This window comes from Procambarus clarkii, chromosome 6, assembly GCF_040958095.1.
Source record: "Procambarus clarkii isolate CNS0578487 chromosome 6, FALCON_Pclarkii_2.0, whole genome shotgun sequence".
Classification (NCBI taxonomy): domain Eukaryota; kingdom Metazoa; phylum Arthropoda; class Malacostraca; order Decapoda; family Cambaridae; genus Procambarus; species Procambarus clarkii.
The window spans coordinates 27,650,429-27,663,324 of record NC_091155.1 but is presented as its reverse complement, the minus strand read 5'-3'; positions in this window follow the sequence as shown (position 1 = coordinate 27,663,324).

The following is a 12,896-nucleotide window of genomic DNA, read 5'->3' as shown; positions in this document are numbered from 1 at the left end:
GTGTGTGTGTTTAGTAGCTATCTACTGAAGCAGCCTATAGACAGCTACTACAGGCTGCTTCCTGGGATGTATGTGTGTGTATATGTGTAAGAGAGAAATATATGTAGTAGACATAATAGAGGAAAAATTACAAGACTTGAAAGGCGGGGTCCAAGAGCTAAATAGCTCGATTCTGCAGACACAAGTACTAAATACACCACCACCGCCTCCACACAACCCATTCCACTCACAATTCCTCTCACCATTCCACACACACACACGCACCCTCTTTCCGTCCCCTCCTCCCCCCCCCTCGGTCTACCCTTCCATCACCTTGCCCCCCCTCTTGCTCCCCCGCCCCCCCCCCCTTCCTCCCCCGCCCCCCCTCTACGCACGTTATGCCACACGCCACACCCATCCCCCCACCTCCCCCCACACCCCCATCCCCCCTCACTCCCCCATCCCCCCCTCCCCCTCACACCCCCTCCTCAGTACATCCGATAGCGTCATACTGAACACCTCTGATGTGCATCGTTGATCGCCTTGTGGCGCTGCGCCGCGGCCGTGTTGCGCACGACGACAGCGCAGTGGTGGGGGGGTGCGCAGTGGTGGGGGTGCGCAGTGGTGGGGGGGGGGTGCGCAGTGGTGGAGGGTGCGCTATGGTGAGGGGAGCACAGTGCATGGTGGGTGTCAGTAGAGCCCTTATGATGCATCCTGGAGTGTGGTAACTCACTCTCTCTCTCTCTCTCTCTCTCTCTCTCTCTCTCTCTCTCTCTCTCTCTCTCTCTCTCTCTCTCTCTCTCTCTCTCTCTCTCTCTCCCCCTCTCTCTCTCTCCGTCTCTCCCCTCCCTCCCCTGCCGGAAGCTGGCGGTTGGAAAACCTTGAGAGTGGCTCAATAAACTGTCACTCCCCAACACACACACACACACACACACACACACACACACACACACACACACGAATACGCAAAAGCACTCGTACTTTCCAACGTTACCGGGCTAATAACGGGTAGAATAATAATAAAATATTGCACCAAGGTAATTAATGCAGTTATAGATATTAAATATGAGAGAGAGAGAGAGAGAGAGAGAGAGAGAGAGAGAGAGAGAGAGAGAGAGAGAGAGAGAGAACAGCTTGAGGGAGTCACGGTACACTGCATCTCACTCTCTCTCTCTCTCTCTCTCTCTCTCTCTCTCTCTCTCTCTCTCTCTCTCTCTCTCTCTCTCTCTCTCTCTCTCTCTCTCTCTCTCTCTCTCTCTCACTCTCTCTCTCTCTCTCTCTCATTACAGGTACATTACCGTCTAGTACCTAGCCCGTCTACCAGACAGACGACAGGTACCGCACCGGGAACCCCCCCCCCACCCCGGTATGAGACAGGTCCCCCCGGTGTCCCAGCCCCGGTAAGCACCGGGGGGGGGGGGACACACCGGAAGAGCAGCAGGCCACGTGTTACCGGGCGTCCCGGTGTAGAGGTCACGTGTTACCGGGCGTCCCGGTGTAGAGGTCACGTGTTACCGGGCGTCCCGGTGTAGAGGTCACCGGGTCACCAGGAGTCTTCGCCTGGTTTTCTGGTGTAAATTGGTATCTTTGTGGGGTGACTATTTTGGCCAGCTTCGATCCCCACCACAGGACAGACTCCACTAAACACACACACGCACACGCACACACAGAACACACGGGTGGCTAGTAAGACACACGTCTGCCCCCCCCCCCCCCCCCCCCAGCTCAACAAACTCTCACAAGAGTTTAATGAAACATTGAACACGAATCATACCACTATAGTGTCAAGAGAATCTTTTATATCAACATATTTTTTTCATATATGTGTGTGCATATTTCTGTCACACTTAATTCTTATACAACACTTAGTTAACTATTCTTAACATCTGTATATACTTGGGTATATACGTCTGTGACTGGATATTTATATATATGATTGCTCATTGCCGATATACCTGTTGAAATCTCCATATACCTCTGCGTGTATACCTGAAACATCTGACACACCAGTATGTTGACATTTCGGGGAATCTCCCCCGTCATTCTTTACAAAAGTTGCATTGTGTCATTATTCCCTTCAAGAAGCTCTGTTAGTCTGTTTATAGTTATGATTCGTTTTTTGGCGTTAGGTCGTATGAGGCTTAATATTATGGGGGGTGTCGCCGCTTTCGTTGTCGTCGCCACGCCGTCGCTCTCGCCTCGTCGTCGCCAGGCCGACACTCTCACCTGGTCGTCGCCAGGCCGACACTCTCACCTCGTCGTCGCCAGGCCGACACTCTCGCCTCGTCGTCGCCAGGCCGACACTCTCGCCTCGTCGTCGCCAGGCCGTCGCTCTCGCCTCGTCGTCGCCAGGCCGTCGCTCTCGCCTCGTCGTCGCCAGGCCGACACTCTCACCTGGTCGTCGCCAGGCCGACACTCCTTTTTACCAAGGTGGAACAGTGTTACTCAGCGGAAGTCGTTTGGTCCACCTGTTATCCCAGCACCCAGCCCGTCCCCCCCTTGCCACCACCCTCCCACCCAGTAGCACCACCACATGTAAACACACACACACACACACACACACACACACACACACACACACACACACACACACACACACACACACACACACACACACACACACACACACTCACCTCTACACATACGCCTCACGTAAACATAACACCGTTTCCCCACATAGATAACTCTTGTTAGAATACTTCGGTTATAAGAGTTGATGTGGCTCTTGGTGGTGTAGGTGAGGACTGAGAGCTGGCACACTTGCACCCAAACAATAACAACACGATGGGAGGAGTAAGAGTTCCAGGAATATTATTATTATTTGTTTTTTTTGTTTGGTTTGGGTTGTTAGCGTGTTTGTTATGATTTCACCTGTTGCGTCGTCCCGGTAATGAGCAAGTATTGCGAGGTAAACATTTCCTGAAATTTCCTGAATGTTGCTTGTCGTCGACAATGTTGCAAAGTCTCTAGTTTTAAGTGTTTGGGGGAGTTATGTGTGATGTGGCAATGTTTAAATTTACACACACACACACACACACACACACACACACACACACACACACACACACACACACACACACACACACACACACACACACACACACATACACACACACACACACCCGCGTACACACAGTTGATTGTGTAGTTGTATCAGTTGATTGACAGTTGAGAGGCGGAACCAAAGAGCCAGAGCTCAACCTGACAAGCACAACTAGGTGAATACAACTAGCTGAGTACACACATATCACAACCTTCACATTAAAGAAAGAGAAACAGAAGAGACATAATCCAAACATAAAAAATACCCCTAACAAAATATACCGATCAGTCAAGTGGAAACACACATCAAAGTAGCAGTAAAAAGGGGCGAGAGAGAGAGAGAGAGAGGAAAACAAAGGCATATATATATATATATAACCAAGGAGGGTGTCGGCCTCGAGTAGGACCTCATACTCGGCACCTTCTGGCGGGCGTTACTCCGGAAATGCCCCGAGTTGCAAGACCTTCTTGGTGCTTCTTCACGAGTGTGCGTGATGGGGTTGTGGAAAAGGTTCCTGGCCTGTGTGAACCCTTCCTCGTCCCCCCTCCTCTTCCTCTTCCCCCAGGTCTGAGTCCCGCCTCCCCAGCCTTGACCCCCGTGTGGGGCTCTCAGACGAGGGCAAGAGGGTTGCTGGCATGACGTCTTGCCCTTAAGGGCGTGCCTGAGGCTCTTCCTCGAGTGCACGCGCACGCCAACACCCGGGTCGGCTCCTGATCACTGCGGCCAAAGGAGTCACGGGGGTCGCGAACAGTATGATGTACCACCATGATATATATTACATGTTGTTATTTAAATCCGTCGGCTAGTGCCCTAAAAAGCGTGTTTAAACAAAATACATTGAGAAAGGGGAGGTGGGTAGAACATGGAAACTAGAATGACCCCAACACTCCCCTCTAATGCGCTGTGTGTGCTTTTCTCCGAGGCTATTCCCTCTCTCTCCCTTCCCCTCTCTATTCCCCTCCCTATTCCCCCTCCCTATTTCCCCTACTACTAGAGCAGTGTGCTGTCCTCCGCGGCGTGTGGCGGCGGCCCGCGGCCAATCTTGTGGTAAGGGAGACGTCTCTCTCACTACCGGAAGTTTGGGGGAGAGGCTAATCTTCCCCCCCCCCCACCCCCACCCCCACCCCAAGAACAGGTGGTGTCTTCGGAGGTGTTGAGGGAGGGATAGGCGCTCAGGGTGGGATAGGCGCTCAGGGAGGGATAGGCGCTCAGGGAGGGATAGGCGCTCAGGGAGGGATAGGCGCTCAGGGAGGGATAGGCGCTCAGGGAGGCAGGATGATAGTTCAGGATGATGGCCAAGTGAGAGGAGGAGTACTGAGCAGTGGTTATGGTGTGCGTAGTACTGAGCAGTGAAGGTCTTGAGTAGTTAGGTAGGGAAAGTGTTGAGTACTGAGCAGCTGGGTGGGGGGGGGGGAGGGTGAAGGATTGAGCATGAATATGAAAAGGATTGTGAAAGGGGGGAGGGAACGGAACAGGAGTAGGGAAAGGGTAGTGTATTGAGCAAGGATGGAAGAGTGGGATTCTAAGCAGGAGAGGAAGGGGTAGTGTATTGAGCAGAAGTGGAGAGGAAAAGCATTAAACAAGAGAAGGGGGGAAATTGAGTATTGAGCAATAGAGAGGGGTAGAAAGGGGAGTATTGTGCATGAGGAGACGTTGATGTGTATGAAAATAAAAACGCTTTTGAAGCAGGTCGATACAGACAGAACTTAAGAAAACTAAAACAAAAAGTGTGAAAGAAAGGGTTACAAATTATAAGATCTCTGAGAAAACTCAGCTGTGAAGTGTGAGAAGGAAGAAAAACGATCAGGAAGGAAAAGGATTATTGAGACGGTGCCAGGAAGGCTGTGATGCGCAACATATTGAAAAGGAACAGGTGTCTGGTTAAAAAAAAAATGAATAGGTTGAAAGCCCTTAAAATGGAGCCAGTGATAGAGGAAAGTAAGACTGGCCAAAGCCAGATATATAGAGTGAGAGGGGGGGTGGTTCAAAGCCAGGTATAAGATGTCACGTGTCAGAGCCGGATTACGAGCTATTCATGCCCGTGTCACCTCTTGGGTGGCTTAATCTTTATCAATCAATCAATCAATCTCTCTGAGTGTGTGAGATCAGGGGCCAGAACAACTCACATATATTTGCCTTATTCCCGAGTACCTATATTACTGGCAGGTAACTAGAAGCATCAGATGAAAGGAAACGTGCCCAACCGTTTCTGTCTGCCCGGGAACTGAACCCTGGTCCCTGTGTTGTGAACCGAGGGGATAGTACTACAGGACCTCTCAGTGAACTTGCTGTTTTCAATATATATATATATATATATATATATATATATATATATATATATATATATATATATATATATATATATATATATATATATATATATATATATTATAAGAGAGAAACTATCGTTTTACCATAAAATTTAAAAAATCTTGACGGTCTCGTCTGAAAACTTGACAGTTTTAAGTCTGAAGTCTTGACGGTCTCAAGTCTGACTTAGATATCTGTACGTAAGGGTGTACAGGTGACAGTTTAGTGTGTCCAGGAGACCTTTTTGAAGGACGAGTGGGATGGTAGTTGGGTGGGATAGTAGTTTGGTGGGATAGTAGTTTGCTGGGATGGTAGTTGAGTGGGAGAGGGAGGTGAGGTTCATACTGGAGACATCTGGAAGAGGGAATGACGAGTGTCAGGTGGGGAAAGGAGAATATGGGAAAGGAAAGGGAGGACTTAAGAGGGAGATGAAGATGTGGAATGGGGGGGGATAGGGAAGTAGGGAGCAGGACACGAGGTAAATGCTGCTTGAGAAAGAGGGAAGAAAGAGGAGAAGTGAGAGGAGGAAGAGGAGGAGGAGGAGGAAGAGGAGGAAGAGGAGGAGGAGGAGGAGGAGGAGGAGGAGGAGGAGGAGGAGGAGGAGGAGGTGGTGCTGGTAGGGAGGAGGGGGGGAACATGTAATTATGTTGTGATGAGCCTGGGAACAGCCTCAAGGCAGGACGTGAGCCAATCCCCCCCTCCCCCTCCCTACAGGCACGCACGCACGCACAACACACACACACACACACACACACACACACACACACACACACACACACACACACACACACACACACACACACACACACACACACACACTGGCGCGTGGGCAAAGAGGAAGAGGTGAGATTTAAGAAGAAGGGAAAGAGCTTGAGTCAAAACAACAGGTGAAGTGGCGGACGAAAAAAAGAAGACGGAATTAAAAACACGTAGAACTATAATAAGGGGAAAAGAATGGAATAGAAGAGAGAAGTTGAATCTACAACAACCAGAAATAACCACTGGACTAACCTCTACAAGAAAACCAACCCAAAACTTTAATATATTCAAGCACATTTGGCTATTACTGAACAGCAGCGGTTGTAAAACTTTATATGAAAAACTCATTTACTCCTATCATGTCTTTTACTAATATAGAAAACACCTAAGGCGACTCATATCAAGTATCAAATGATCTTAGATGTTCGAGTGAGTAAAGACAATATTCTCAAGATACTCACCTTACGAATCTTCGTAGGCAAGCAGAAGGTTCACTTAATACGTCGGAATTCATTCGTTCCTCACACTTGGATGCACTTTGAACAAGTGCAACTTATCAAAACAAGTGGATATGTCAAAAAACAAGTGAAGTGGTTCTATGAACCTATCCAGAGCACTTTCCCATCGTCGCTAAACTGATGTACTAAAATGCCCGAAGGACGATAGTGGTGCCCCTGTTGAAATAATGTTAGTTTAAGATGGTCAATACTCGTGCATTAGGTGGTCAATAATTGTGCGTCAGGCACAATTAATAGTCGTGCGTCTGGTGATCAATGCTCGTACGTTACGTGATCAACACTCGTGCGTCAAGTGGATCAATACTGGTGTACCGGGTGATCAATATTTTCGTCCCTCAGGTAATCGTATCTCGCGCGACAAGTGGATCAATACTCCTATGCCTTGATGATCAATACTCGTTCCTCAGGAAATCAATATTTTTACGTCAGGTAATCAATACTTGACCGCCAAGCGAGTCAGCTGACATGACAGTGTTAAACGTCAAACAAGCAAAACAACTCTGCAAAAAAGGAAGAGGTAATTGTTTAGCATTTCCTTGTACATCAAATTTTTGTTCCCAGAGGGAGTCACGGTGTCGACTCGCACCTCTGAACCATCCTGATGTCACTCTTCCGTCACACACGTGTGTGCGTGCGTGTGTGTGTGTGTGTGTGTGTGTGTGTGTGTGTGTGTGTGTGTGTGTGTGTGTGTGTGTGTGTGTGTGTGTGTGTGTGTGTGTGTGTCACGGGCAGAAATTCTCATTATCGAATCATTATGGAGCAGGATGTCGAATTTGTGCTACATGAAGTCAATGTTATATATGAGCAGCGTTGGAATGTTGGGGGATATTCTCTCTCTCTCTGTCTGTCTGTCTCTCTCTCTCTCTGTCTCTCTCTCTCTCTCTCTCTCTCTTCTCTCTCTCTCTCTCTCTCTCTCTCTCTCTCTCTCTCTCTCTCTCTCTCTCTCTCTCTCTCTCTCTCTCTCTCTCTCTCTCTGTTTCTCTCTCTCTTTGTTTCTCTCTCTCTTTCTCTCTCTCTTTCTCTCTCTCTCTCTCTCTCTCTCTCTCTCTCTCTCTCTCTCTCTCTCTCTCTCTCTCTCTCTCTCTCTCTCTCTCTCTCTCTCTCTCTCTGTCTCTCTCTCTCTCTCTCTCTCTCTCTCTCTCTCTCTCTCTCTCTCTCTCCTCTCCTCTCCTCTCTCTCTCTCTCTCTCTCTCTCTCTCTCTCTCTCTCTCTCTCTCTCTCTCTCTCTCTCTCTCTCGCTCTCTCTCTCTCTCAATCAGCACACCGTCCCTTGCTTATTTTCTTAATCCGCATCCCTCCCCTTCAGCCTACCTTGCCCAATCACCCCTGCCCTTCACTCTCTACCTTCACCCCCCCCCTTACCCACACACTTCCCCTTTACCTTCCCATTCTTGTATTCCATCACCCTCGGTGCACCTCACCCTCTCTCACCTCAGAATACCTTCCATCTCATCCTGCTCCTTGCTCTTTCCCACTCTCTTCCTACCTTAACTTTTCTCCATCCTAAGTCTCACTCCTCCCCACACCTTGCCCCTCCCTACTACGTTTTCTATTATCATATAATCTACACGCATAATTTACCCACACACTGCCCCCAGGTTAGCACCCATGACAAGGGGGAACCACTGGAGAAAGTGTAATTAGTATTTAGTGTACACTGTAGCTCACCGGAGCTGTAGGATACTGTTGTTTACGGCGAAGGACACTGTTGTCACCAATTCCGTTTTCCGTTTTGGGTTCTCTGGTAGGTTAGGAGAGGATATTGTAAATAGACCGTTTTCTCGACGTTCGGGGGACCTTAGGAGGGCGGGCTACGTTTAGGCTACCACAGTAGGTTATTGACTAACGGGAAAGTTTACTTTAGTTCTGTTGAGGGTAGTAGATGATGGTACACCTCTCAGTTTACGATATGCTTACGGGGTTAAAAAGTACTTCTCTAATCATCTCTCTTCCGTTACCACCATCTCGCATCCCGTTACCGCCAGCTAGTTATCTGTTTACTCCGTTATCACCAGCTGTGGGCATCTGTTTATTCCGTTACCACCAGCTGTGGGCATCTGTTATTCCGTTATCACCAGCTGTGGACATCTGTTATTCCGTTAACACCAGCTGTGGGCATCTGTTTACTCCGTTATCACCAGCTGTGGGCATCTGTTTATTCCGTTATCACCAGCTGTGGGCATCTGTTTATTCCGTTATCACCAGCTGTGGGCATCTGTTTACTCCGTTATCACCAGCTGTGGGCATCTGTTTATTCCGTTATCACCAGCTGTGGGCATCTGTTTATTCCGTTATCACCAGCTGTGGGCATCTGTTTATTCCGTTATCACCAGCTGTGGACATCTGTTATTCCGTTACCACCAGCTGTGGGCATCTGTTATTCCGTTACCACCAGCTGTGGGCATCTGTTATTCCGTTACCACCAGCTGTGGGCATCTGTTATTCCGTTACCACCAGCTGTGGGCATCTGTTATTCCGTTACCACCAGCTGTGGGCATCTGTTATTCCGTTACCACCAGCTGTGGGCATCTGTTATTCCGTTACCACCAGCTGTGGACACGTGAAATGTTCGCCACCTCGTGCTCCAGCACTGCACACGTCTCTGAGGGCTGATGGCTCGGCTCGTGGAGCTGTTGCTTGAGCTGTTTGCTCCCTGTGTCGAGGCGCGTACGCTGTCCACTCAACAGCATCGGCCCATGACACACCTGTTGAGAACCTGCCACTGTTTCAGTGTCCAAGTCAGGGGGTAAGAGGCGCTTGTCACTCCTCTTAGGACACGCCCCGTCGTTTCGTGTCGTGTCTGAGAATGAAGAGGACTTCTGCCTGGCACTCAGGAAATATGGCAGCTTGCTCCTGATTGCCAGAAAGTGTCTTCTGAGGGTCTTGAACTGTCGTGTTGGCTATTTTGGTGCACGACAGAAAGAAGGGTGCCGGTGTGTAAACGACCTCTCATGACATATTCCCATTGGCTGAGACACGTGGTTGATGCACCCTGATTGGCTAAAGTTTCTGGAGCACTTCTGATTTGTTATTCAGTCCTTTTAGGATATGTTGATATGCCTTTTGTTGACATATTTTTTTCCCTTTCACCCTAATTTTTAATGGAACTACAGCTAAGGAGTACTTGTAAATGTACGTGATATAATTCCACTAATCTGTTACGGAATGGATAGTATTTATTTTTTTTAGGATCGGCTGGACTGCACGGAAATAGGCAGCGTAAATGAGGGAGGGATAGTGATGTTTCATAACACCCTCTCTATCCTTTCTCATCCTTCCTATTCCTTATCACCCTCCTATCCCTTCTCACCCATCCTCATATCCTCCACCGCTATGCCTTCTCAGTCTTTCAAATCTTTCGTCTCCTTACTTGACCCCTTCTTTCGCTTTTCTTCCTCGCCTTGCGTCTTGCACCTTTTCTCATCTATTCAGTCTTTGCCTCCTATTCCCTATCCATACTCGGCGAATCATTCCTCGCCCCCTTCCCATCCCAACTGATCTCTCTCTCTCTCTCTCTCTCTCTCTCTCTCTCTCTCTCTCTCTCTCTCTCTCTCTCTCTCTCTCTCTCTCTCTCTCTCTCTCTCTCTCTCTCTATCATTTCTCTCCCCCATTCTACCATTCCTATACCTTCCCCTCCCTTACCACTAACACACTCCACATCAGCCCATTCCCTCAAACTCCCTCCCTCCCTCCCTCCCTCTCCCCAAGCCCCTTTCTCCTGCAATTTCACCACGTAACGACGCCCCTTTCCTAATATATGTGCCTTCTCTTGCCCCTATTTCTTATCCCATTTTCGTCTTTGCGCCCCTTTTGAAAGCCACCCTTATTTCCCCTTCGCCCATCTCCTCATCTCATCCCTTCCAATCCCTGTCCACTCTTTCCCCATCCCTCTTCAGATTTCCCCTACCTCTCCCCCAACCATCCTTCGCTACTCTTCCCAGGTCTTATAGGCGTCTTCCCGACGTAATCTGGTGGTTGTGGAGACCACCAGGTGAAGTTGTGCTTCCTCCTCTCCTGCTCTTTCCTGTTCCTTCCTCTCTCTCTCCCTCTCTCCCTCTCTCCCTCTTCCTCTCTCTCCCCCTTATGCGACCACTATGCTCAGCAGGACACGATAATGAGGCCAATTACACCTAACAGTACCCGTGGAGGCCCACCTGCGCAGGGCGCTTAAGGTGCGCCTCCTGGCGATGCCTGACTCCTGCAGGCTGCTCCATAAGGCCCACACTCGCTGCTTATTGTACGCCTTCTACGACCTTGTAGGCTCCTGTTCTGGGCCTTTATATGTGCCGCTCTCTAAGGTTATTTTGGTGCTCTTAATTGGCGGTGGGAGGTTTTATAGGGGGCAGTGGGGGCGAGGTGGGTTATGAGGGGTGGGTAGGGTTGTGAGGGGATAGGCAGGGTTATGAGGGGGTGGGCAGGGTTATGAGGGAGTGGGCAGGGTTATGAGGGGGTGGGCAGGGTTATGAGGGAGTGGGCAGGGTTATGAGGGGGTGGGCAGGGTTATGAGAGGGGGTGGGCAAGGTGGGCACACCTCTCATTGTCACCACCAGACATTGTTTTTGGTGCTGGGTTCATGTCCTGTCAACCTCTGGAGGGTTATCAAGGCCACCAAGTTAGCTTACTGATCAACCAGTAAGTATACTTGAGTCCTGTTCGTAGCCCTGGACTATAATACAGTCTCAAGTGTGTATATGTATACTCTGTGGGATACACCTCTCTTTTTATACATACTCCTTGTGACCCCTCATTCACATATGATTGATAACGTAAGTGCTGGGGTAACGGGCATGGCGTTGCGTTAACTGTATGTTTCTCCGCTATGTTGTGTTGGTCTCCAAGGAAGGTCAAGCCACCCAGGCTTTGTTTATTGTTTCAGTACAAGGTCAAAGGTCACGCGTGGTATGGGAATTAGCAAACAAACCTCTTCTCTCCCTGATTACACTAAATTTGTTGCGTTATCGACCCGGGCGTAAAAATTGCAGTGGTTTTGGGACGTTAATAAAAGCATCGCGAATAATACGCTTCTTGGGACTAATGCGTATTGAATCCCGTTGGCTCGATGAGGTAGCCTTATGTTTTGACGCAGCTGGGTAGGTAAAAAACGCTGTATTTTTTACGGAGTGGCAAGCGAGACTTGAAGGTATTTAATTTATTCCGGAATACTTTGTGGAGTGTATTTCAGAATACTCTGTGGAGTGTATTTCAGAATACTCTGTGGAGTGCATTTCAGAATACTCTGTGGAGTGCATTTCAGAATACTCTGTGGAGTGTTTTTCAGAATACTCTGTGGAGTGTATTTCAGAATACTCTGTGGAGTGTATTTCAGAATACTCTGTGGAGTGTATTTCAGAATACTCTGTAGAGTGTGTTTCAGAATACTCTGTGGAGTGCATTTCAGAATACTCTGTGGAGTGTATTTCAGAATACTCTGTGGAGTGTATTTCAGAATACTCTGTGGAGTGCATTTCAGAATACTCTGTGGAGTGTATTTCAGAATACTCTGTGGAGTGTATTTCAGAATACTCTGTGGAGTGTATTTCAGAATACTCTGTGGAGTGTATTTCAGAATACTCTGTGGAGTGCATTTCAGAATACTCTGTGGAGTGTATTTCAGAATACTCTGTGGAGTGTATTTCGTTCGTCAGTGTATTTACACATGTTTATGTAAGCTGGAATTATGTGTAGGCGTCATGTATATTTTCTGGTTGGTCATTGAGCTATTGTGGTGGTCTTAATAACCTTCTCCTCTATGTTAACACATTTTAATACTGAGTTTTAAACACTAGTGTTTATTCGAACAGTAGAGCACCTCACGGGCCTGTATACGAACAGAACAGTACCTCCACGGCCGAACGAACTCTGGTAAAGCGAACATCAACTTAAAATAATGTTACATCCGGCAAGGCTTCCTTATCACCCTTATTCTCAACTCTTTGGTCTCTGTTTCTCTTCAAAATTTAACTCTTTGTTTCTTCCAATATTCCTGTTTCAATAACATCATATGTGTAGCTTTACTGTCGTTCTCCCTCACACTTCCCACGCTGCTCTCTCACAATTTCCCATACTCCCTCACAACCTCTCATACTCCCTCACAACCTCTCATACTCCCTCACAACCTCTCATACTCCCTCACAACCTCTCATACTCCCTCACAACCTCTCATACTCCCTCACAACCTCTCATACTCCCTCACAACCTCTCATACTCCCTCACAACCTCTCATACTCCCTCACAACCTCTCATACTCCCTCACAACCTCTCATACTCCCTCACAACCTCTCATACTC